Source organism: Phytophthora infestans, genomic scaffold, assembly GCF_000142945.1.
Source record: "Phytophthora infestans T30-4 supercont1.4 genomic scaffold, whole genome shotgun sequence".
In the NCBI taxonomy this organism is placed as follows: Eukaryota; Oomycota; class Peronosporomycetes; order Peronosporales; family Peronosporaceae; genus Phytophthora; species Phytophthora infestans.
In genome coordinates, this window is record NW_003303755.1 from 3,616,843 (window position 1) to 3,629,614 (window position 12,772).

Genomic DNA, 12,772 nt, shown 5'->3' on the forward strand with positions numbered 1-12,772 from the left:
GTGTTTGCCACGCCCGTTGTAGGTGACATGGAGGTTCGGTTGAGTGCGTAAGAGGTCTGGAGTAGACGCAGTAGCACGCCAGAAGCGTGAGAAGCCGCGAAGGGCCGTTGTTAGCGCCGCGTGATAAGCAAGCGAAAGGAGCAAAATGGTCATACAGGGGCTCGAACCCTGGACCGCAGCGTTATTAGCACTGTGCTCTACCGACTGAGCTACACACAACACACAAGAAAACAAAATACCGCCCTCATCACAAAACGTCTGTATACACTCGCACGCACGCTGCACCACGCGCTTCTGCGCACCTTCGCGCTGCTCTACCACCTCGGCCTCGCCGGTCCGCCCACTTCCCATCCAACTCTCACCTACCACTAACCCAACGTCGAACATCCCACAGAGCTTGTCGCCGTACAAACTAGCCCACGGGGTGGCACACACACACACACAGGCTCGGACACCTCATCGTGGCGCTCCGGGAGATCTTGCAGCCAGGACCGATACTCGAGTCCGTTGGTCGGAGTCGAGCCGCCGAGGCAGTTCCGAGTCGGTGTTTGCCACGCCCGTTGTAGGTGACATGGAGGTTCGGTTGAGTGCGTAAGAGGTCTGGAGCAGACGCAGTAGCACACCAGAAGCGCGAGAAGCCGCGAAGGACCGTTGTTAGCGCCGCGATAAAGCAAGAGAAAGGAGCAAAATGGTCATACAGGGGCTCGAACCCTGGACCGCAGCGTTATTAGCACTGTGCTCTACCGACTGAGCTATACGACCGCCAATCGCACACAACACACACAGAAAACAAAATACCGCCCTCATCACAAAACGACTGGATACACACGCACGCACGCTGCACCACGCGCTTCTGCGCGCCTTCGCGCTGCTCTACCACCTCGGCCTCGCCGGTCCGCCCACTTCCCACCCAACTCTCACTTACAATCAACCCAACGTCGAACATCCCACTGAGCTTGTCGCCGTACACTCTTGCCCACGGGGTGGCACACACACACAGGCTCGGACACCTCATCTTGGCGCTCCGGGAGATCTTGCAGCCAGGACCGATACTCGAGTCCGTTGGTCGGAGTCGAGCCGCCGAGGCAGTTCCGAGTCGGTGTTTGCCACGCCCGTTGTAGGTGACATGGAGGTTCATTTGAGTGCGTAAGAGGTCTGGAGCAGACGCAGTAGCACGCCAGAAGCGTGAGAAGCCGCGAAGGACCGTTGCTAGCGCCGCGATAAAGCAAGAGAAAGGAGCAAAATGGTCATACAGGGGCTCGAACCCTGGACCGAAGCGTTATTAGCACTGTGCTCTACCGACTGAGCTATACGACCGCCAATCGCACACAACACACAAGAAAACAAAATACCGCCCTCATCACAAAACATCTGTATACACACGCACGCACGCTGCACCACGCGCTTCTGCGCACCTTCGCGCTGCTCTACCACCTCGGCCTCGCCGGTCCGCCCACTTCCCACCCAACTCTCACTTACATCTGACCCAACGTCGAACATCCCACAGAGCTTGTCGCCGTACAAACTAGCCCACGGGGTGGCACACACACACAGGCTCGGACACCTCATCTTGGCGCTCCGGGAGATCTTGCAGCCAGGACCGATACTCGAGTCCGTTGGTCGGAGTCGAGCCGCCGAGGCAGCTCCAAGTCGGTGTTTGCCACGCCCGTTGTAGGTGACATGGAGGTTCGGTTGAGTGCGTAAGAGGTCTGGAGCAGACGCAGTAGCACGCCAGAAGCGTGAGAAGCCGCGAAGGACCGTTGTTAGCGCCGCGATAAAGCAAGAGAAAGAAGCAAAATGGTCATACAGGGGCTCGAACCCTGGACCGCAGCGTTATTAGCACTGTGCTCTACCGACTGAGCTATACGACCGCCAATCGCACACAACACACAAGAAAACAAAATACCGCCCTCATCACAAAACGACTGGATACACACGCACGCACGCTGCACCACGCGCTTCTGCGCGCCTTCGCGCTGCTCTACCACCTCGGCCTCGCCAGTCCGCCCACTTCCCACCCAACTCTCACTTACATCTGACCCAACGTCGAACATCCCACAGAGCTTGTCGCCGTACACTCTTGCCCACGGGGTGGCACACACACACACAGGCTCTGACACCTCATCTTGGCGCTCCGGGAGATCTTGCAGCCAGGACAGATACTCGAGTCCGTTGGTCGGAGTCGAGCCGCCGAGGCAGCTCCGAGTCGGTGTTTGCCACGCCCGTTGTAGGTGACATGAATGTTCGGTTGAGTGCGTAAGAGGTCTGGAGCAGACGCAGTAGCACGCCAGAAGCGCGAGAAGCCACGAAGGACCGTTATTAGCGCCGCGATAAAGCAAGAGAAAGGAGCAAAATGGTCATACAGGGGCTCGAACCCTGGACCGCAGCGTTATTAGCACTGTGCTCTACCGACTGAGCTATACGACCGCCAATCGCACACAGCACACAAGAAAACAAAATACCGCCCTCATCACAAAACATCTGTATACACACGCACGCACGCTGCACCACGCGCTTCTGCGCACCTTCGCGCTGCTCTACCACCTCGGCCTCGCCGGTCCGCCCACTTCCCACCCAACTCTCACTTACATCTGACCCAACGTCGAACATCCCACAGAGCTTGTCACCGTACAAACTAGCCCACGGGGTGGCACACACACACAGGCTCGGACACCTCATCTTGGCGCTCCGGGAGATCTTGCAGCCAGGACCGATACTCGAGTCCGTTGGTCGGAGTCGAGCCGCCGAGGCAGTTCCGAGTCGGTGTTTGCCACGCCCGTTGTAGGTGACATGGAGGTTCATTTGAGTGCGTAAGAGGTCTGGAGCAGACGCAGTAGCACGCCAGAAGCGCGAGAAGCCGCGAAGGACCGTTGCTAGCGCCGCGATAAAGCAAGAGAAAGGAGCAAAATGGTCATACAGGGGCTCGAACCCTGGACCGCAGCGTTATTAGCACTGTGCTCTACCGACTGAGCTATACGACCGCCAATCGCACACAACACACACAGAAAACAAAATACCGCGCTCATCACAAAACGACTGGATACACACGCACGCACGCTGCACCACGCGCTTCTGCGCGCCTTCGCGCTGCTCTACCACCTCGGCCTCGCCAGTCGGCCCACTTCCCACCCACTCTCACTTACATCTGACCCAACGTCGAACATCCCACAGAGCATGTCACCGTACAAACTAGTCCACGGAGTGGGACACACACACAGGCTCGGACACCTCATCTTGGCGCTCCGGGAAGATCTTGCCAGCCAGGAACCGATACTCGAGTCCGTTGGTCGGAGTCGAGCCGCCGAGGCAGTTCCGAGTCGGTGTTTGCCACGCCCGTTGTAGGTGACATGGAGGTTCGGTTGAGTGCGTAAGAGGTCTGGAGCAGACGCAGTAGCACGCCAGAAGCGTGAGAAGCCGCGAAGGACCGTTGCTAGCGCCGCGATAAAGCAAGAGAAAGGAGCAAAATGGTCATACAGGGGCTCGAACCCTGGACCGCAGCGTTATTAGCACTGTGCTCTACCGACTGAGCTATACGACCGCCAATCGCACACAACACACACAGAAAACAAAATACCGCCCTCATCACAAAACGACTGGATACACACGCACGCACGCTGCACCACGCGCTTCTGCGCGCCTTCGCGCTGCTCTACCACCTCGGCCTCGCCAGTCCGCCCACCTCCCACCCAACTCTCACTTACATCTGACCCAACGTCGAACATCCCACAGAGCTTGTCACCGTACAAACTAGCCCACGGGGTGGCACACACACACAGGCTCGGACACCTCATCTTGGCGCTCCGGGAGATCTTGCAGCCAGGACCGATACTCGAGTCCGTTGGTCGGAGTCGAGCCGCCGAGGCAGTTCCGAGTCGGTGTTTGCCACGCCCGTTGTAGGTGACATGGAGGTTCGGTTGAGTGCGTAAGAGGTCTGGAGCAGACGCAGTAGCACACCAGAAGCGCGAGAAGCCGCGAAGGACCGTTGTTAGCGCCGCGATAAAGCAAGAGAAAGGAGCAAAATGGTCATACAGGGGCTCGAACCCTGGACCGCAGCGTTATTAGCACTGTGCTCTACCGACTGAGCTATACGACCGCCAATCGCACACAACACACACATAAAACAAAATACCACCCTCATCACATAACGACTGGATACACACGCACGCACGCTGCACCACGCGCTTCTGCGCACCTTCGCGCTGCTATACCACCTCGGCCTCGCCAGTCCGCCCACTTCCCACCCAACTCTCACTTACAACCGACCCAACGTCGAACATCCCACAGAGCTTGTCGCCGTACAATCTAGCCCACGGGGTGGCACACACACACACAGGCTCGGACACCTCATCTTGGCGCTCCGGGAGATCTTGCAGCCAGGACCGATACTCGAGTCCGTTGGTCGGAGTCGAACCGCCGAGGCAGTTCCGAGTCGGTGTTTGCCACGCCCGTTGTAGGTGACATGGAGGTTCGGTTGAGTGCGTAAGAGGTCTGGAGCAGACGCAATAACACGCCAGAAGCGTGAGAAGCCGCGAAGGACCGTTGTTAGCGCCGCGTGATAAGCAAGCGAAAGGAGCAAAATGGTCATACAGGGGCTCGAACCCTGGACCGCAGCGTTATTAGCACTGTGCTCTACCGACTGAGCTATACGACCGCCAATCGCACACAACACACACAGAAAACAAAATACCGCCCTCATCACAAAACGACTGGATACACACGCACGCACGCTGCACCACGCGCTTCTGCGCGCCTTCGCGCTGCTCTACCACCTCGGCCTCGCCGGTCCGCCCACTTCCCATCCAACTCTTACCTACAATCAACCCAACGTCGAACATCCCACAGAGCTTGTCGCCGTACAAACTAGCCCACGGGGTGGCACACACACACAGGCTCGGACACCTCATCTTGGCGCTCCGGGAGATCTTGCAGCCAGGACCGATACTCGAGTCCGTTGGTCGGAGTCGAGCCGCCGAGGCAGTTCCGAGTCGGTGTTTGCCACGCCCGTTGTAGGTGACATGGAGGTTCGGTTGAGTGCGTAAGAGGTCTGGAGCAGACGCAGTAGCACGCCAGAAGCGCGAGAAGCCGCGAAGGACCGTTGTGAGCGCCGCGATAAAGCAAGAGAAAGGAGCAAAATGGTCATACAGGGGCTCGAACCCTGGACCGCAGCGTTATTAGCACTGTGCTCTACCGACTGAGCTATACGACCGCCAATCGCACACAACACACACAGAAAACAAAATACCGCCCTCATCACAAAACGACTGTATACACACCCACGCACGCTGCACCACGCGCTTCTGCGCACCTTCGCGCTGCTATACCACCTCGGCCTCGCCGGTCCGCCCACTTCCCATCCAACTCTCACTTACAACCGACCCAACGTCGAACATCCCACAGAGCTTGTCGCCGTACAAATTAGCCCACGGGGTGGCACACACGCCCAGGCTCGGACACCTCATCTTGGCGCTCCGGGAGATCTTGCAGCCAGGACCGATACTCGAGTCCGTTGGTCGGAGTCGAGCCGCCGAGGCAGTTTCCGAGTCGGTGTTTGCCACGCCCGTTGTAGGTGACATGGAGGTTCGGTTGAGTGCGTAAGAGGTCTGGAGCAGACGCAGTAGCACGCCAGAAGCGCGAGAAGCCGCGCAAGGACCGTTGTTAGCGCCGCGATAAAGCAAGAGAAAGGAGCAAAATGGTCATACAGGGGCTCGAACCCTGGACCGCAGCGTTATTAGCACTGTGCTCTACCGACTGAGCTATACGACCGCCCAATCGCACACACACACACACAGAGAACAAAATACCGCCCTCATCACAAAACGACTGGATACACACGCACGCACGCTGCACCACGCGCTTCTGCGCGCCTTCGCGCTGCTCTACCACCTCGGCCTCGCCAGTCCGCCCACTTCCCACCCAACTCTCACTTACATCTGACCCAACGTCGAACATCCCACAGAGCTTGTCACCGTACAAACTAGCCCACGGGGTGGCACACACACACAGGGCTCGGACACCTTCATTATGGCGCTCCGGGAGATCTTGCAGCCAGGACCGATACTCGAGTCCGTTGGTCGGAGTCGAGCCGCCGAGGCAGTTCCGAGTCGGTGTTTGCCACGCCCGCTGTAGGTGACATGGAGGTTCATTTGAGTGCGTAAGAGGTCTGGAGCAGGAACGCAAAGTAAAGGCAACGCCAGAAGCGTGAGAAGCCGCGAAAGGACCGTTGTTTAGCGCCGTCGATAAAGCAAGAGAAAGGAGCAAAATGGTCATACAGGGGCTTCGAACCCTGGACCGCCAGCGTTATTAGCACTGTGCTCTACCGACTGAGCTATTTTTACGACCGCCAATCGCACACAACACACACAGAAAACAAAATTCCGCCCTCAATCACAAAACGACTGGATACACACGCACGCACGCTGCACCACGCGCTTCTGCGCACCTTCGGCGCTGCTATACCACCTCGGCCTCGCCAGTCCGCCCACTTCCCACCCAACTCTCACTTACAACCGACCCAACGTCGAACATCCCACAGAGCTTGTCGCCGTACAAATTAGCCCACGGGGTGGCACACACACACAGGCTCGGACACCTCATCTTGGCGCTCCGGGAGATCTTGCAGCCAGGACCGATACTCGAGTCCGTTGGTCGGAGTCGAGCCGCCGAGGCAGTTCCGAGTCGGTGTTTGCCACGCCCGTTGTAGGTGACATGGAGGTTCGGTTGAGTGCGTAAGAGGTCTGGAGCAGACGCAGTAGCACGCCTGAAGCGCGAGAAGCCACGAAGGACCGTTGTTAGCGCCGCGATAAAGCAAGAGAAAGGAGCAAAATGGTCATACAGGGGCTCGAACCCTGGACCGCAGCGTTATTAGCACTGTGCTCTACCGACTGAGCTATACGACCGCCAATCGCACACAACACACAAGAAACAAAATACCGCCCTCATCACAAAACGTCTGTATACACACCCACGCACGCTGCACCACGCGCTTCTGCGCACCTTCGCGCTGCTATACCACCTCGGCCTCGCCGGTCCGCCCACTTCCCATCCAACTCTCACCTACAATCAACCCAACGTCGAACATCCCACAGAGCTTGTCGCCGTACAAACTAGCCCACGGGGTGGCACACACACACACAGGCTCTGACACCTCATCTTGGGGCTCCGGGAGATCTTGCAGCCAGGACAGATACTCGAGTCCGTTGGTCGGAGTCGAGCCGCCGAGGCAGCTCCGAGTCGGTGTTTGCCACGCCCGTTGTAGGTGACATGAAGGTTCGGTTGAGTGCGTAAGAGGTCTGGAGCAGACGCAATAACACGCCAGAAGCGTGAGAAGCCGCGAAGGACCGTTGTTAGCGCCGCGTGATAAGCAAGCGAAAGGAGCAAAATGGTCATACAGGGGCTCGAAACCCTGGGCGGAAGCGGTATTTAGCACCGTGCTCTTCCGACTGAGCTATCGACCCCCCAATCGCACACACCACACAAAGAAAAACAAAATTCCGCCCTCATCACAAAACGTCTGGATACACACGCACGCACGCTGCACCACGCGCTTCTGCGCGCCTTCGCGCTGCTCTACCACCTCGGCCTCGCCGGTCCGCCCACTTCCCATCCAACTCTTACCTACAACTAACGCACCGTCGAACATCCCACAGAGCTTGTCGCCGTACAAACTAGCCCACGGGGTGGCACACACACACACAGGCTCGGACACCTCATCTTTGCGCTCCGGGAGATCTTGCAGCCAGGACCGATACTCGAGTCCGTTGGTCGGAGTCGAGCCGCCGAGGCAGCTCCGAGTCGGTGTTTGCCACGCCCGTTGTAGGTGACATGAAGGTTCGGTTGAGTGCGTAAGAGGTCTGGAGCAGACGCAATAACACGCCAGAAGCGTGAGAAGCCGCGAAGGACCGTTGTTAGCGCCGCGATAAAGCAAGAGAAAGGAGCAAAATGGTCATACAGTGGCTCGAACCCTGGACCGCAGCGTTATTAGCACTGTACTCTACCGACTGAGCTATACGACCGCCAATCGCACACAACACACACAGAAAACAAAATACCGCCCTCATCACAAAACGACTGGATACACACGCACGCACGCTGCACCACGCGCTTCTGCGCGCCTTTCGCGCTGTTTCTACCCACCTCGGCCTCGCCAGTCCGCCCCACTTCTCACCCCAACTCTCACCTACAACCGAACCCAACGTTCGAAACATCCCACAGAGCTTGTTCGCCGTTACACAACCTAGCCCAACGCGGGTGGGTCACACCACCACACCACCAGCTTCGGGACACCTCATTCTTGACGCTCCGGGGAGATCTTGTCAGCCAGGACCGATACTCGAGTCCCGTTGGTCAGAGTCGAGCCTGCCGAGGCAGTTCCGAGTCGGTGTTTGCCACGCCCGTTGTACGTGACATGGAAGGTTCGGTTTGAGTGCGTAAGAGGGTCTGGAGCAGACGCAATAACACGCCAGAAGCGTGAGAAGCTCGCGAAGGACCGTTGTTTAGCGCCCGCGTGATAAAGCAAGAGAAAGGGAGCAAAAGTGGTCCATACAGGGGCCTCGAACCCTGGGAACCGCCAGCGTTTAATTAGCCACTGTGCTCTACCCGAACTGAAGCTATACCGACCCGCCCAACCGCACAACTAACACACTACAGAAAAACAAAAATAACCGCCCTCATCACAAAACGACTGGATACACACGCACGCACGCTGCACCACGCGCTTCTGCGCGCCTTCGCGCTGCTCTACCACCTCGGCCTCGCCAGTCCGCCCACTTCCCACCCAACTCTTACTTACAATCAACCCAACGTCGAACATCCCACAGAGCTTGTCACCGTACACTCTTGCCCACGGGGTGACACACACACACACAGGCTCGGACACCTCATCTTGGCGCTCCGGGAGATATTGCAGCCAGGACCGATACTCGAGTCCGTTGGTCGGAGTCGAGCCGCCGAGGCAGTTCCGAGTCGGTGTTTGCCACGCCCGTTGTAGGTGACATGGAGGTTCGGTTGAGTGCGCAAGAGGTCTGGAGCAGACGCAGTAGCACACCAGAAGCGTGAGAAGCCGCGAAGGACCGTTGTTAGCGCCGCGATAAGCAAGAGAAAGGAGCAAAATGGTCATACAGGGGCTCGAACCCTGGACCGCAGCGTTATTAGCACTGTGCTCTACCGACTGAGCTATACGACCGCCAACCGCACACAACACACACAGAAAACAAAATACCGCCCTCATCACAAAACGACTGGATACACACGCACGCACGCTGCACCACGCGCTTCTGCGCGCCTTCGCGCTGCTCTACCACCTCGGCCTCGCCAGTCCGCCCACTTCCCACCCAACTCTCACTTACAACCGACCCAACGTCGAACATCCCACAGAGCTTGTCGCCGTACAAACTAGCCCACGGGGTGGCACACACACACAGGCTCGGACACCTCATCTTGGCGCTCCGGGAGATCTTGCAGCCAGGACCGATACTCGAGTCCGTTGGTCGGAGTCGGGCCGCCGAGGCAGTTCCGAGTCGGTGTTTGCCACGCCCGTTGTAGGTGACATGAAGGTTCGGTTGAGTGCGTAAGAGGTCTGGAGCAGACGCAGTAGCACGCCAGAAGCGCGAGAAGCCGCGAAGGATCGTTGTTAGCGCCGCGATAAAGCAAGAGAAAGGAGCAAAATGGTCATACAGGGGCTCGAACCCTGGACCGCAGCGTTATTAGCACTGTGCTCTACCGACTGAGCTATACGACCGCCAATCGCACACAACACACACAGAAAACAAAATACCGCCCTCATCACAAAACGACTGGATACACACGCACGCACGCTGCACCACGCGCTTCTGCGCGCCTTCGCGCTGCTCTACCACCTCGGCCTCACCAGTCCGCCCACTTCCCACCCAACTCTCACTTACAACCGACCCAACGTCGAACATCCCACAGAGCTTGTCGCCGTACAAACTAGCCCACGGGGTGGCACACACACACAGGCTCGGACACCTCATCTTGGCGCTCCGGGAGATCTTGCAGCCAGGACCGATACTCGAGTCCGTTGGTCGGAGTCGAGCCGCCGAGGCAGTTCCGAGTCGGTGTTTGCCACGCCCGTTGTAGGTGACATGGAGGTTCATTTGAGAGCGTAAGAGGTCTGGAGCAGACGCAGTAGCACGCCAGAAGCGCGAGAAGCCGCGAAGGACCGTTGTTAGCGCCGCGATAAAGCAAGAGAAAGGAGCAAAATGGTCATACAGGGGCTCGAACCCTGGACCGCAGCGTTATTAGCACTGTGCTCTACCGACTGAGCTATACGACCGCCAATCGCACACAACACACACAGAAAACAAAATACCGCCCTCATCACAAAACGACTGGATACACACGCACGCACGCTGCACCACGCGCTTCTGCGCGCCTTCGCGCTGCTCTACCACCTCGGCCTCGCCAGTCCGCCCACTTCCCACCCAACTCCAACCGACCCAACCGCGAACATCCCACAGAGCTTGTCGCCGTACAAACTAGCCTACGGGGTGGCACACACACACACAAGCTCGGACACCTCATCTTGGCGCTCCGGGAGATCTTGCAGCCAGGACAGATACTCGAGTCCGTTGGTCGGAGTCGAGCCGCCGAGGCAGCTCCGAGTCGGTGTTTGCCACGCCCGTTGTAGGTGACATGAAGGTTCGGTTGAGTGCGTAAGAGGTCTGGAGCAGACGCAATAACACGCCAGAAGCGTGAGAAGCCGCGAAGGACCGTTGTTAGCGCCGCGAGATAAGAAGACAAAAGGACAAAAATGTTCATACGGGGCTCCGAACCTGGGACCGCAGCGTTATGAGAACTGTGCTCTACCGACGGACTGAGCTATACGACCGCCAATCGCACACAGCAAAAAAGAAAAAAAAAAACCGCTCTCTATCAAAAAACGACTGGATACACACGCACGCACGCTGCACCACGTGCTTCCTGCGCGCCTTCGGGCTGTTCTACCACCTCGGCCTCGCCAGTCCGCCCACTTCCCACTCAACTCTCACTTACAACCGACCCAACGTCGAACATCCCACAGAGCTTGTCGCCGTACAAACTAGCCCAACGGGGGTGGCACACACACACAGGCTCGGACACCTCATCTTGGTGGCTCCGAGAGATCTTGCAGCCAGGACCGATACTCGAGTCCCGTTGGTCGAAGTCGAAGCCGCCGAGGCAGCTCCCGAGTCGGTGTTTGCCACGCCCGTTGTAGGTGACATGGAGGTTCGGTTGAGTGCGTAAGAGGTCTGGAGCAGACGCAATAACACGCCAGAAGCGCGAGAAGCCGCGAAGGACCGTTGTGAGCGCCGCGATAAAGCAAGAGAAAGGAGCAAAATGGTCATACAGGGGCTCGAACCCTGGACCGCAGCGTTATTAGCACTGTGCTCTACCGACTGAGCTATACGACCGCCAATCGCACACAACACACAAGAAAACAAAATACCGCCCTCATCACAAAACATCTGTATACACACGCACGCACGCTGCACCACGCGCTTCTGCGCACCTTCGCGCTGCTCTACCACCTCGGCCTCGCCGGTCCGCCCACTTCCCATCCAACTCTCACCTACAACTAACCCAACGTCGAACATCCCACAGAGCTTGTCGCCGTACAAGCTAGCCCACGGGGTGGCACACACACACAGGCTCGGACACCTCATCTTGGTGCTCCGGGAGATCTTGCAGCCAGGAACGATACTCGAGTCCGTTGGTCGGAGTCGAGCCGCCGAGGCAGCTCCAAGTCGGTGTTTGCCACGCCCGTTGTAGGTGACATGGAGGTTCGGTTGAGTGCGTAAGAGGTCTGGAGCAGACGCAATAACACGCCAGAAGCGTGAGAAGCCGCGAAGGGCCGCTGTTAGCGCCGCGTGATAAGCAAGAGAAAGGAGCAAAATGGTCATACAGGGGCTCGAACCCTGGACCGCAGCGTTATTAGCACTGTGCTCTACCGACTGAGCTATACGACCGCCAATCGCACACAACACACACAGAAAACAAAATACCGTCCTCATCACAAAACGACTGTATACACACCCACGCACGCTGCACCACGCGCTTCTGCGCGCCTTCGCGCTGCTCTACCACCTCGGCCTCGCCAGTCCGCCCACTTCCCACCCAACTCTCACCTACAACTAACCCAACGTCGAACATCCCACAGAGCTTGTCGCCGTACACTCTTGCCCACGGGGTGGCACACACACACACAGGCTCGGACACCTCATCTTGGCGCTCCGGGAGATCTTGCAGCCAGGACCGATACTCGAGTCCGTTGGTCGGAGTCGAACCGCCGAGGCAGTTCCGAGTCGGTGTTTGCCACGCCCGTTGTAGGTGACATGGAGGTTCGGTTGAGTGCGTAAGAGGTCTGGAGCAGACGCAGTAGCACGCCAGAAGCGTGAGAAGCCGCGAAGGACCGTTGCTAGCGCCGCGATAAAGCAAGAGAAAGGAGCAAAATGGTCATACAGGGGGCTCGAACCCTGGGACCGCAGCGTTATTAGCACTGTTGCTCTACCGACTGAGCTATACGACCGCCCAATCGCACACAACACACACAGAAAACAAAATTACCGCCCTCATCACAAAACGACTGGATACACACCCACGCACGCTGGCACCACGCGGCTTTCTGCGCGCCTTCCGCGCTGCTCCTACCACTTCGGCCTCACCAAGTCCGCCCCACTTTCTCATCCCACTCTTACATACAATCAACCCAACGTCGAACATCCCACAGAGTCTTGTCGGCGTACACACTACCACCACGGGGTGGCACACACACACA

The 12,772-nt window shown here is 58.0% G+C and overlaps 4 non-coding genes across 4 annotated transcripts; all 4 read right to left on the bottom strand.

Annotated features, from left to right (window-relative positions):
• Positions 1–146: 146 nt before the first annotated feature.
• Positions 147–221, bottom strand: PITG_25739. The gene has a single exon. It is a non-coding gene; the product is annotated as a tRNA-Ile (tRNA).
• A 6,039-nt stretch (positions 222–6,260) lies between these two features.
• On the bottom strand, positions 6,261–6,339 carry PITG_25750. Its single transcript has one exon. It is a non-coding gene; the product is annotated as a tRNA-Ile (tRNA).
• Positions 6,340–7,379: 1,040 nt separating this feature from the next.
• Positions 7,380–7,453, bottom strand: PITG_25752. Its single transcript has one exon. It is a non-coding gene; the product is annotated as a tRNA-Leu (tRNA).
• Positions 7,454–12,447: 4,994 nt separating this feature from the next.
• Positions 12,448–12,523, bottom strand: PITG_25759. The gene has a single exon. It is a non-coding gene; the product is annotated as a tRNA-Ile (tRNA).
• Between the last annotated feature and the right edge of the window lie 249 nt (positions 12,524–12,772).